This window comes from Haemaphysalis longicornis, unplaced genomic scaffold (assembly GCF_048455015.1).
Source record: "Haemaphysalis longicornis isolate Haplotype H1 unplaced genomic scaffold, Haemaphysalis longicornis Haplotype H1 scaffold_10, whole genome shotgun sequence".
In the NCBI taxonomy this organism is placed as follows: domain Eukaryota; kingdom Metazoa; phylum Arthropoda; class Arachnida; order Ixodida; family Ixodidae; genus Haemaphysalis; species Haemaphysalis longicornis.
This window is the reverse complement of record NW_027526204.1, coordinates 125635877-125650238: the sequence shown is the minus strand read 5'-3', so window position 1 is coordinate 125650238 and position 14362 is coordinate 125635877.

The following is a 14362-nucleotide window of genomic DNA, read 5'->3' as shown; positions in this document are numbered from 1 at the left end:
CTTAACAAATTGCCTGCTTGACCAACAATGCACAGTGCACGCACAAATACCTTCTCTGCAAGAAAATATGTTAACTAGGGAGTACCGCAGGGCTCTGTTTTAGGTCCTTTGCTTTTTATTTTATTTATCAATAATTTTCCGGATGATCCTACCTTTTATAACTGTCGGCACTGCGGTTTTTACGCAGATGACAACCACATCTTCATCTCATAAAACCATTCGTGGTCTTAAAGTTAAATCTTGCATTAAGTGTCATAATGAACTGGTGCCGCAATTGTCACTTATTAATCCCACAAAACTAAGTTTATGGTCTGTAAAAGTATTTAGATGTCATCTATTATTGCCGTAATAAAACTTGGTATTCGTTCCATTCCCGCATGTACTGCTGTCGTCTTTCTCTGCATACATCTGGAGCCGAGCCTTACCTTTCGCTGTCACCTTAACCATCTTAAGCAGAAGTCTGCGTTTGGTATGGGCTCATGGGTCAAAGCTCGCGCTTTGTTTTTTGGCGCAGCACTGCTGGCGTTGTATTTTGCTTTCATTAATAGTCATATCACTTACGGTATAATCACATTGGGCAAAACACATGCTTGTCACTTATCAATACAGCACATTCAAAATCAGTCAATACGCATTGTCATTTCCAGTTCTTTGCTGTGAGCGCCTACACGTTACTCCGCTCTAACAATATCCTACCCGTAAATCTTTTGTTCGTCTTGAATCTTACTTTAATCCACAAATTGCTGCATAATCAGCTTGCACTCCCACTTATGGCATCTCACGTTCTGCCTAATAATAATGTGACCAGTTTTGCGGCTAATAAAAATTTCCTGTTACCCCCCCCCCCCCCCTCATACCCATTACGAGAAAAAGACCTCCGCATTCAGTGCGATTTTATTCTAGAAATGGGTTGCCGGCATGTATAAAATCCTGCATTTCGTTTCCATTGTTTCAAAAGTCTCTTAAAATCATTTTCTCAAATAACTGTTCCTGTCGACCTTCAACTTTTTGACTTGTTTGTTTTTCGTTTCCTTTGATACCATGTTGAGTCTTTTGCAGCGTAAGCTACACTGGCTGAGGTTGAGCAGTTCCGCGTGGACCTTGAACGGCCGAGCTGCGCAAGCGGGAGCATTGGATAGGATTGGATTGCATTGGAGTAAATTTGGATTGTATTAAATTGGATTGGATTGGATTGGATTGGCTTAGCTTGGCTTGGCTAAGCTTGGCTTTGCTTGGATTTGATTAAATTGGACTGTGTTGCCAATCCAATTCAGCACGGGTGTGTAGAGAATTGGGTCTGCACATTCGCCAGTCTGCGGATTCCAGAGGAGTGACTTAATAGCCGCGGCAGAGCACTGGCGCCGCGCGGCGCGTGCCCAGCTGTGCGCCTGGGTTGCGCAGTAGCCAAGTATGACGCTGCGCAGGAGCCGCTTGATAGCCGTTTCGCGTGGTTCTGGAGAGCCGTGCTTCGCATGCGCGAGGAGCAGTGACCGGACTGGACTGGTCTGGACTGGTCTGGACTGGACTGGACTGGACTGGACTGGACTAGACTAGACTAGACTAGACTAGACTGGACTGGACTGGACTGGACTGGACTGAACTGGACTGGACTGGACTGGACTGGACGGGGCGGGACGGGACGGGACGGGACGGGACTGGACTGGACTGGACTGGACTGGACTGGATTGGACTGGACTGGACCGGACCGGACCGGACTGGATTGGACTGGACTGAACTGGATTGCATTGGGTTGGATTAGAACTAGTTTGAGCAGCAGTAATCATGATAATCAGCTAATCCTAGACAAGCAGGGAACCTAAGAATAACCAGCTGAACCTTAGCTCATGCTACGTATATCCTGGAATAGCCGCGCTAAGCCACTGCTAATTTTTTTGCTTCATTTGTGGTGTAAAAGTGGATTTGCATGTCCTAATTTTGTAACAATGTTCAGTTGCTCTGTGCAGATTTTACCATCAAATTGTATCAACCAATGGAAGGTCCCACTAAAGTCTTTGGCTCGGGGGCTCTAATCTGTATCCCCTTGATTTTGTAACTACTACTTTTTGGAAACAATAAAAATTGAAAACGAATTACATTTTTATTCTACGCTGGTTGCTACCCGCACGCCAAGAACAATCCCCGTTGTTATACCCACGGGTGAACGGTGCCTAATTCTCTATTGACACCAGCTGTAAACTCGCGTGCATCTGGAAATATGTCTCGGAACCATCTACATCATCGTTTGTGTACTACTGTTACTAAAAAAAATTGATGTTCTCTAATAAACTTGCCGAACAGTTTGTTCTAAGCTTTCAAAACCCCCTAACTCTCAAAAAATATACGTAAAGAAAAGCGCCGAAACAAAAAATATTTAAAGCCGTTCCCCTCAACTTGAAAGCTGTCGGAGATGGAGAGCACTGATTCGCCATAATTGGCTGTGGCGCCGTTATCCGCTCACTGCTACCACCCATCACGCTCTTTGCCTCCCTGTCTGACTCCTCTCTTACTGAATTGAACGGAGGTTGGTCCAATGAAATTCAAATTTATCGCCTTCCCAGTGCTCGCCCGCCCCCTGCCTTGAACAGCGTGAGCGGGATCTCGCACGTTCCGGTGCCTTACTGCTCAGTTTGGAATGCGTCGTTCTTGGCCGCCACTTTTATCGCTTACTATCGTAAAAACTGAGCCAACGGGCGCTCCTAACTAAATGAATGCGGCGGTGCCTGCTAACTAAGCATATTTTACCTCAAATGTACCTGCAGTTTTCTTGGCGCTAAACAACGGGGAGATGTATGATCAGCGCCAGCGGTTCAAGAGTAGCGAACCGTTATATGAACGTTACGTTACGCCCTGGGGCTGTACTTGGGTCCGTTATTTCGCGGCGCCGCTAGAGGCCGGCTGTCGCGTGACATTGTGACAGCGAACTACGACGACAAGGCGAGACCCTAATGTGCTCTGCACTTAAAAAACCCGGGCCGTGTCCAGTAATGTGAAACCTGTGGAGAGGCTGAAGCATGCAGTGCAGAAGTGTATTCAAAGATTGTAAGTCTCTCTCTTGTCACGCGGCACGCGCTGATTGCGTGCCGGAGAAGCGCCGGTCGGAAACGCAATCGCGTGCTTGTTGAGGTGGTGGCGCCCACACTTGCGTTGAACCGGATTCAAGAAATTAAATGAGAGGCCGACAGTAAGTTGTCTTCCTGTTACACGCCACAGCATATAAAGAAGTATGCTTTACCGAGAGAACTTGGCGTTTGAAACCAATTTCGAGACGGAATTTCGAAACGGAGGGTATAAAATGTTTCTCGCCGTCGCGGCGGGCTTGTCGCTTGCGCTCAGCTAGCCTCACTAGATCCAGCGTAGCCTTCAAAGATAATCTGGAAACATAATATTTACCAGGAAAACGTGGTGGGGTGTCCAATTGTTCACTGGCGTTTAATCATCCATAGTGCGGTTTTGATGCTCAGCGCTCGAGTCTGAGGCCTTGGCGCATTGGCGTTTTTGCCCACGGATATTAAACCATTTGGGGGGTAGAGGTACACAGCTTTGTTGTAAAACGTCGTGCCTTTGAAGCGCGAAACGTTCTAGTGCGAGGCGTTGGAGGACGAGTGTCGCCCGGTGTTCTTTAAGTACGCGTTAGGTTCTAGCGTGAGGCTTTGAAAAATGAGTGTCCCGGTGCATGACTACATGACTGCAAAGTAGTACTACATGACTACATGGCTAGTACTACATGACTACATGACTGGTACCATGACTACAAAAGACGGCGACAGGAGACGCCGAAAGCCCGAGCCCCTAAGGTCCTTCGTCCCTAAAAAGTATTATATCCGAAAGCGGCTCCTCTTTTCGTGCCCCCCGCACGGGGCACCTTGAGTAATCTTGGTGACGGTACTGGCGATACCGCGGACCCCGAGCCCCCAAACATAAGCTGGATGCAACCCTGGCGACGTGTTTATAGGTGGAGGGTTAGAAACCACGAACGGTGGCCGTCGGAGCCCAGGTCAAGCTCCGGCGGATGGGCTCCCTGTCTGTTCACCAGGCAGGGAGCTCCGGGACCTCTTTGACTACCAGGGTAAGGTCAAAGAAGAAAGTACCCCCGTCTCCCTGCTTTTTCCTATGCCATATGGATAAATCAAACCCCCCCAGACGTGATCGGCCCCCTAAAAGGGGCCGCAACGAAGTATCTTTTCCTTCTTTGCCTTCTATCTCGCTCCCAAAGCCAGATAACTATCCTCGTTTTTTGATCATGGAATCTGTGGACAAATCGAAGACGGTTTCCTCTCAATCTGTATTTCTTGTTTCTAAATACTTTGAAGGTATCATCGGCAAAACATATGACACCAAAAAACTCAGAACTGGTGAAGTGCTAGTTGAAGTTAAAACCCAGCAGCAATCCACAATCCTCCTGAAACAAACCCGCATGGCAGATCTGGAGATCAAGGTCACACCCCACCGCAGCCTCAACAGTTGTCAAGGTGTGATCTCTGAGGCAGATCTCCTAACCGAGACAGAGACTGATCTGCTCGAAGGCCTAAAAGAACAAGGCGTGACAGCAGTAAGGCGCATCGTCATCAGGAGAGAGAACAAAGAAATAGCCACCAAACATCTGATCCTGACTTTTGACCGCTGCACACTGCCCGAGCATGTCAACGCAGGTTTCATCCGTTGTTCTGTCCGGCCGTACATCCCGAACCCGAGGCGCTGTTTCAAGTGCCAGAGGTTCGGGCATGGTACCAACTCCTGTCGAGGCAGAACAACATGTGCCAAATGCGCCCAGCACGATCATCTATCCGACAACTGCACTGCAACCAACTTCACCTGTCCGAATTGCCAGGGTCCACACGCAGAATACTCTCGCGCTTGTGAAAAGTTTCATCTTGAAAACAAATCATTAACCTTAAGATAACCGAAAACATCACCTTCCCAGAGGCGCGAAAGAGGTTCGCCTCCTTCCCTCTGGGCAGGTACGCCGACGCAGCTCGCCGGGGGGCGGAGCGGCGTTTGGTTTCGGCGGGGACCCAGTACCGCGAGTCGGACTTGGTCCCGCCTCCGCCCCCCCCCCCCCCCCCCTGGGTTGCCTATGGCAGCCCAACCCGCCTCCGCACCGCTCGCTCACCCAGCAGCGGCTGTGGTGGCAACAACGTCTGTTGGGGATGCCGCTGCATCCACTGCTTCCTCTCCACCGGCCCAAAGCACACGCAAGGGCACGGAGATGGAGACGGAGGCAGTCGCAGCGACCCCCTCTCCCGCCTCACTGCCTGTGCCACCTGTGGTGCTATCCCACGCCTTCGGCACTGGCAGCGCAGGCAAAGAACACCCGAAAGGGTACCACGTCAAGGGGGCCCAGTCCGCTGGGCACCCCCTTACCATCAGATGACGACATGGACGTTGAGCCCTTCCGGCTTTCATCGCAGCAGAAGGAACGGGCTGCGACGTCCAGGTCAGTAGAGAAGGCCAGAAAACCCCTTCCAAGGGGGCAAGCCCCGAAAGACCTTACATAAATAATCACACTCCAGTAGCTCTAACACGTCATAATGGGAAGAGAAAACGTAGTTCAATGGAACTGCAGAGGCCTTCTGAATAATCTTGACGATGTGCATGAGATTCTGCATGCCAATCAGCCAAGTTTAATGTGTGTCCAGGAAACACATCTGAATTCTAAACACACAAATTTCTTGAATAGTTACCTGCTATACAGGAAAGACAGGGATGGCTGCACACACTCTTCTAGCGGTGTGGCCATAATTGCCCGCAAATCCTTAGCATGCCACCCTGTCACCTTGAACACCGTCCTTGAGGCTGTAGCCGTCCGCACAATAATATTTAATAGATTGATAACGGTATGCTCCGTCTACATTCCTCCTGATGTAGCACTTACGAGCTCTGACTTCGAGGCGCTGGTTGACCAGCTGCCTGAACCATACATCCTAACAGGCGACCTTAATGCTCACAACTCTCTTTGGGGCTCTTCTCGCACGGATGCCCGAGGTCGCCTGATAGAGAAGTTTTTCACATCCTCTGGAGCATGCCTTTTCAACAAGAAACAGCCTACATACCATAACACAGGTCACAACACATACTCACATCTTGACTTGGCTATTGGTTCTGCAATTCTCTTTCCATGTCTTGAATGGGGCGTGGGCACAGACCCATATGGTAGTGACCACTTCCCCACCTCACTAACATATATAGGTAAGGGCCCGAACAGTCCATCTTCCCAAAACAGGTTTAATGAAGCAAGAGCTAACTGGAATACATTTACAGAGACATCCAAACTACACTACACGTCCATAACACACCTACACGTCGAAGAAGCTACCCAACTGCTCACGGCGCACATCCTCGACGCCGCCGAAAGGTCTATTCCCCACGCCTCTGCTGCCCCGCGCAACCAGCGGAGGCCGTGGTGGAATGAGGACTGTAGGGGGGCGCGAGAGGCCCAGAACAAGGCGTGGGGTATCCTTCGTCGGTACCCCACGTCGAGTAACCTCCTCTTGTTCAAACGGGCCAAGGCGTTCGGAAAACGTGTGCGCCGTGAGGCAAAACGCGATAGTTGGCGTACATTCATAACATCAATTAACTCCTACACAGACACAGGGAAAGTATGGACACGAATACGCAAACTCAAAGGACATCAAACACACAGCCTGCCTCTGGTCAGTACAACAGGGAACACACTTGAAGACCAGGCTGACACACTCGCACAACACTTCCAACACGTTTCCAGTTCAGCACACTACACAAACACCTTCATGAAACACAAACTCGTGGCCGAACAGAAGCCTTTACATGACAATGACAGGTCAGCCACCTCTTATAACTCCGAGTTCACGCTTCATGAGCTGAGGGGTGCTCTGAGCACGTGTACACCCTCAGCTCCAGGCCCAGACAACATTACATATACAATGATACAGAACTTACACACAGACACTCTTGTAACACTTCTTCACCTTTTCAACAAGATTTGGCTTTCGGAGCACATTCCAAAGTCTTGGAGGGATGCCATAATTGTAGCATTCTTGAAAGAAGGGAAGGACCCTTCTTCTCCCGCTAGGTATCGACCCATTGCCCTGACCAGCTGCCTGTGCAAGCTTCTCGAGAAGATGATAAACCGGAGGCTCGTGTACTTTTTGGAGTACAACGGCCTTCTCGAGAGCTGCCAGGCAGGCTTCAGGGCGGGGCGATCCAAGAATGATCAACTCGTAGCTCTTGAATCGTATATTAAGGATGCCTTCGTGCATAAACAGTACTGCGTAACTGTGTTTTTCGACCTCGAAAAGGCTTATGATACCGCTTGGCGTTATGGAATCCTTACTGACCTCAAGTCATTCGGTGTTTCTGGTAATATGTTTAACACTCTTGCTAGTTATTTGTCGGAGAGAACCTTTCGCGTCAGAGTTGGTTCTGCACTGTCAAAGGTACTGTCAAAGGTACATGTGCAAGAAAATGGCGTGCCGCAAGGTGGAGTGTTGAGCTGCACGCTCTTCATAGTTAAGATGAACTCTCTTGGAAAGGCATTGCCACCCACAATCTCTTATTCCATGTATGTAGACGACGTCCAGATATCCTTTAAATCATGTAACATGTCCATCTGCGAACGTCAAGTCCAGCTCGGCGTCAAGAAGCTTACCGGCTGGGCAGACAAGAATGGTTTTAAAATTAATTCCGGAAAGAGCTCTTGTGTTGTATTCTCCAGGAAGCGTGGGGTCCACCCGGACCCAGACATCACTCTTGCGAATGTGCCAATTCCTGTGAACAAGGAGCACAAGTTTTTAGGCATTTTATTCGATGAAAAACTTACATTCATCCCTCATATCAAACAGCTCAAATGTAAATGCCTAAAAACGATGAATATTCTTGAGGTTCTCTCACATCAATCTTATGGGGCCGACAAACAACTCCTGCTGCGCCTGTACACGGCGTTGGTGGGGTCTCGGCTCGACTACGGCAGTGTCGTGTATGGGTCGGCGACAAAGACCGCACTGAGAATGCTCGACCCAGTGCTGCATCTTGGCCTTCGCCTCTCGTGCGGCGCTTTCCGCACTAGCCCTGTCGAAAGCCTTTATGTCGAGTGCGACAAGTGGTGTCTAGGGCATCAGCGGGAGTATGTTGACCTGCTATATGCATCTAAGATTGTATCCCTTACCAACCATCCTTTTAATCCAATCATAAACAATACATCAAACTTGCAACTCTTTTTAAACAGGCCATCCATTTCCTTACCTTTCTCTCTCAGAGTTAGGGAGGAGGCTTCTGCACGCACGGTCCCTCTTTCAGACACGAAAAGACACCCATCCATAATTTAATTCCACCATGGCATCTACATCCTATATCATGCGACCTATCATTCACATTAGTAGAAAAAAGTAGGGTACCCAGAAGTGCAATTCTGCAGCACTTCCTGTTCCTGCAGGACAAGTACAGGTGCGCAGAATTCTAGCGACGCGTCGAAAACTGGTTTTACTGTATCTTGTGCAGCGCACGGACCAAATTTTACCGTAACTAAAACAATGAATTTTCATAGCAGTATTTACACGGCAGAAGCCTATGGCATTTTACTCGTTTCAAACCACATCCTCGAACATAAAATTCCAAAGTCCATCATCTACACAGATTCTGTAAGCGTTGTACAGGCACTGCCATCCGGAAAGTCATCTAAAAACTATGTGATCAATGCTCTTTTCAAGGTACTAATGACTGCATATGCCTCAAATCTTCAAATAACTATATGCTGGGTACCAGGTCACTGTGGGATCCCTGGAAATGAGACTGCTGATCAAATGGCTGGTGCTGCTGCTCTCATGACCACAGTTGACATAACAACAGTACCTTACACCGACCTAAAGACACACATCAGACGACAGCTTCGTAACACATGTCAATTACGCTGGAGTCAACAGACAACAAACTACACGTAATAAAACCACAACTGGGACGCTACATAACTGACTCACACAACAGATACACTGAAGTCGCCCTGGCTAGGCTGCGGATAGGCCACACACATGTTACGCACTCCCACCTGCTCACTAGAACCTCGGGACCCACGTGTAGCAGGTGTGGAAAGGGCCTATCCGTAGTCCACATACTAATCACATGCAAGGCACTTGACACAACACGACACAAACATTTCCCTGAATTATACAGACGACACATTCCTTTGCACCCATCATACTTTTTAGCCGACGAACCAATGTTTTCTAGTCAACGTGTTTTTAAGTTTTTAGCTGAGGTAAACTTTCTACAGCTCTTGTCATATCACGTGTAATCACCCTGGCCCTATACACCAGCCATCTCCATTGTCTTTTGTTTTGCATCACCTTTACTTTTAGTCACATGTTTTAGTACTTACGGTCTGGTCAAAACTCAATAATTTCTTCTTGGCGCTCTTTGCCCATAGTCGGCCTTGCGCCAATAAAGCCCAACCATCATCATCATCTTTTCGTGCCGATTGCATTCATGTCGGATACCATTAGCGGTGCGTCTTTCCAAGTTCAATAAGTTTTCAGAATTTCGACGGGATTTATTACCAACAAGCCTGCGCCAAAACGCGACAAATAAAAGAATTTCTATTCAATCCCCGTTAGGCAAGTTAAGAGACATAGCACGGCGTTTCGGTATAAGCGGCTGCTTTGCGTCTGTGTCACTTTCCGTGCTCAGTAGCACAAAAGCACTTACTTCCAATCGCAATGAAATGAGGGTCACTTTATCTCCCTTTACGTCAGCTGTATACCGAACGCTACACCCCTTTGCCTCATCTCAGGGCATAACAGTCATCAGACGATGTACTAATTGCTTCGTTAGGCTAATGCGAGGAGTAACGCTTACGGCGATGCATAAACCAAGTGACAATAAAGTGAAAACTACCCGAAGCTATCAATAGAGGGCTGCTCCGGAGAAGTTCTGCAGATGAAGAAGACATATCCTTTTTCCTTAAATCAAGAGATCTAGGTGCAGACTCCTTGGCAAGGTTTGGTAATCTGGACAGCCATTTTTTAGTTTGCGTCGATGTTTTTAGTTTTTGTGCAGAATCATTTATTTGGCCAGCGCCCCATAAACAAGTTCAAACACGCCTCGCAAGGGAGATAATGCGGTAGCTGTAATAGTTTGAGCACATAATTTTTAAATGCAGAGCATTTCTTTAACTCACGATGTCACCCGTTCTAGGCGTCCGTAGTAGTCCGCATCGCTCGCAGGTGCGCCCTCTCGACGTGATAAAGGCGGGTGCCGGCGAGGCTGGAACGCACTTATCGCCGCGCTCTCTCGTCAGCCCCGCTCCTCCTCGCCTACTCTCCGCTCGCGTCGCGCGCTCTCTCCGCGGTCGGTTCGCGCCCAACAGGTGGGGGCGCGCGCGTCGCGGGATCAACAACATCTGTGGCGTGATCGTGACGTCAGCATCGCGAGCGCGTGGCGCGATCGTGGCGTGATAAAGGCGGGTGTCGGCGAGGCTGGAACGCACTCATCGCCGCGCTCTCTCGTCAGCAGTTCCCACAAGTGCAACAACATTAACGTAAAGCAAACTACTTAACCTCGTGCGCCCCCGGAAATGCTCTGCATTTGATCGTGCCCCTCGCGAGGGGGATGTTTCTTTAAACTTTTTTTTTCAACTCGTGTGCTGTAGTTTTTTTGGCGGTATTGAATTTGAGGGGCAAAGGGGATTCTGTTGTATTTACCGGGCCCTTTTGCACTGGAAGTCCACCGTTTTCGGTAAGTGTCGGGATGCTATTAGAGTTCCTGTGATCAGTGATACCAGTGGTATCAATGCAGTGCGTATGCCTTCTAGCAGCGCTTGGTGAGCGAAGAAATCCGAAGATTTCTTTCTCACATTTGGCGCTGATATTTGTTACGCAAATAGCTGAGCGATTGTGACCGAGACGTTTGATGTTAGGCTATCCGTTGCTTCATGATTCACTTTGTTATTTTGTGTCTTGCTCCTCAGAGCTTGTTGAGTCACATGGTGATATAACCTCGCCGAGGGCGGGGTTTATGTAACCAAACTAGGTTCTCCTCCTCTCCACTTCTGAGCCCTCACTGCTACCCTATCGCCAATAGAATCGAACATCTCGGCGAACTTTGTCGAATGTTCTAAGAATTTAACAAGTCCCCTCTTTCTCCAATAAACGTCCTCTCCCATTTGATTTGTATGCGGACATGTTGCAGCTACAGCAGCACGCACAGGTATAAAATGCTTAGCGAGTACATTAACCGCATTTCATGTTTAAAAGGCGTAGGACGCGAATATTCAATCACGTTTAGAGCTGACGTTCGTCGAGCCTTCGCATCAATACCGTATTTCAACCAACGACGCCTTAAATTTTCCCTCTTTCGTAAAGACCAGCACGAGACGTCGCACTTTTCGAAAAGCTGTAGGGGAATTCCGGAACAAAGGTTGCGTCGGGAACTCATTCTAGAACAGGCATGTCGGGCCGGTGCTGATGCGATCCGGTATCCGCCCTTGTAGAGACACGATGCCGGCGCGCAGCCCGTAATTTATACGCTAATAAGGACATGTCAAAAGGAACGTAATTAATGCATCGTTTCACACGTTCTTTCGATATATCCCCGAGCTCTAATTGGCGCAGGAGCCTGGGACGGGAGCCCGAGAAGCGTAAAAGTGGGCGCAAGGAGAGGCAGCGAGATTTTATATCCACTAGCTGGCTCCCAGCAGGCTCAATATATATAAGGACGCCGTCGAGAGCTATGGATAAAGGTTTGAGAAGAACTAGGCCCAATAGGGGAATCGGCAAGCCCAAAATAGGCATCAAAGTGGCACTGCAGCCAATGGGTGTCCGCTGCGTAAGCGACCGCTCAGTTTCCAAGTGTTTTGGTGGGAAGTTTCTCACCAATGCAGTTATTTCGCGCTTGGCGCCGTAAAAAGCCGTGATAGCAAAAATCACCAAAGTTTTACTTCTAGTGACATGAAAAATTGATAAAGGCACTATTGCGATAAGCAAATGACTTCTTCCACGTGGCTTGATGAGTCGTGATTGGACTGCGGAGAAAGCTAACAAGGAATATATCTTAGTAAGGTGAACGTCTGGGCTTGTTGGTTTCACATGCTCAATCTACAGCGCAATCAAAACACACACAAGGACAAGTGACGGCAAGTACAGCGCTGCGTATGTCTTTTACTTGTCCTTGTGTGTGTTTTTTGAGCCGTATATTAAGCTAACAAGGAAGGTTGAGCTATCTGAGCGAGCTGTTTGATGTTGTTATCTTCTTGTCGAGGCGGCCTTCAGGCCAATGGACCTTCCTTCCAGTGAAAACATTTAGCAATCGAGCAGCGATGTTTGCGAGGTAAACGAATGAATCGCGTAAAACAAAGGGATAAAAATTATCAAACCAACACTGAGGAGGCAGTGTTCTTAAGTGCTATTTATTATTTAAATATTGATCATTCCCGACTACCATTTATATCTGACCACGTAGATCTGCAATGATTCACACAAAAAACGCTATAAGCGAGCAATCAGCAAAGTTAGTTGCAAGCAAACATTGCTAGCAGCCTTGCTACCGTCCCTGGGCCACTTTTCGGCACGATTTGTCGCCCATCCTTACACCTTTTCAGGCGACATTTACATAAGGCAAATATTAAACACAATGGCGAGCAGATAGATATTAGTTTTCGTCGACAGGCGTCGTAAACTTTCCTGATGACCGAGTACGGAAATTGACTGTTGTAATGCCTTCCTTCCACGTGCAGCGTGCACAAGTGTGCGGGGTAAAAGCGATGCTACTCTTCAGTGTGTGGAGTTACTAGTTCGTTTACCAGAAAGTGTTGCGCATACAGTGAGCCATGAGTCACGCCTCCTCCTTGTCCTCTACATAAGCTGGGGCATTTTTCATCATCCATGTCAGGCTTAACAAGCTCACATTTGTTTATCTGTGCTATCAACCCCCCCCCCCCAAAAAAAAAAGAAAAGAAAAATTGCCCCTTTTAACAGCAAAGCTGTATAAGCGTCAGCTTGGACTAGTGACGTTAGCAAAAAAAAAAAAAAAATTGGCCGCATATCTGCTCTTTTCGTTGCAAATGTCGTCAAAAGACGATAGTCTTTGTAGGCATTTGCCGAGGAAATGCCCCCCTTCGCTTTCCTGCTCACCTGTCATGATGTTCCTGTTCCGTAGCGCTCATCCCACAGTAAATACACCAAAGGTTTGCTCAACGAGATTTGAATTTACCGCGTTCCACTGCTACAGGCGGGGTTCCTCGATTGCAGCGCTGCAGTACGGCGGAGACGCGCGTGAATGGAGGCGGCCGACTACAAGGTTTATAGAACCGCGTGCCGTGCTCCATGTGCGTTCCAAGCAGAACGTGGAACCTAGCTAGTGGAACCTTTCGTTGCTGTTGCCGCGTGATTTTTCATATGCTGCCAGGAGGCGGCGGTTTTCGGCAGTAGATGTACAATATAATTTCCTATCGAAAAACCAAGCACCCAGGGATTTTTTAATAAAGGAACACTGTATATATCCCTTTTGTACTAATTTCCTGTCTTATATTTGAGTAATGCCTTGTTCTTGTTCAACAAAGTTGACAAGTATGAACATATAAACCGGGCTTAGACGTTTACATGTGGCTGTGATTATATAAGACTATTTCGCAGTAGGCATTTTACTTTGGCCGGGTGGCTGAATCGAGTTACAGACAGACGGACAGACAGACAGACAGACAGACCAAAATTTCTGGGTTTAAATAGCCCAAGAAAGACTATCGTCTTTAGTAGTAAGAAAAATACGGAGCGCACTTGTGCGCGCGCCTCGCGAGGATCGCCAAGCGTCTGCCAGCCCGACCTTCAAGAACACTCTGCCCAACATTCGTGGCGCGACCTCTCGCGTGGTGTCCTCCTCGCCAGTTCGCGAGCGTTTGCACCTGAAGTGGGGAGGGGAGCACGGACGGCGAGTTCGGTAGCCGGTTTACACCTCTCCCGAAAGGGCCGCTTGCGAACGCGATCCACTTTGTGAGAGATGTGAAAGCCTTCCGACAAAACGATCCGGGCCTGTCAGTCATGCAGGACTCTCAGCGAAACCGGCGTGCTCGCGCCGAGCTGTTGCGGAATTAGCCGGCTTACACATTTTTGCTGCGGGGCGCACCGTAAGCATCTAATCGCAGAGGTCATGCGCAAACGGTCTATACCGCTATACATCACCGCCACCTCGATGGCTTCCGGTTTACCGTGACGCGAACAGCGAATGTCGCTGTTTGCGTCGCGTTTTATCTGCTTTTGATTAGCGTATAATCGGCAATGAGAAATCTCTCGGCCTCGAATCAACGCTGAAATGGCTATGGGAAGGTCACACTTTCGTTTGGAACCAACTTGCTCGTTGCCTTGAGTGTTCCTTGTGCCCTGAGAAAGTTTTGGTTGCAGGAGAG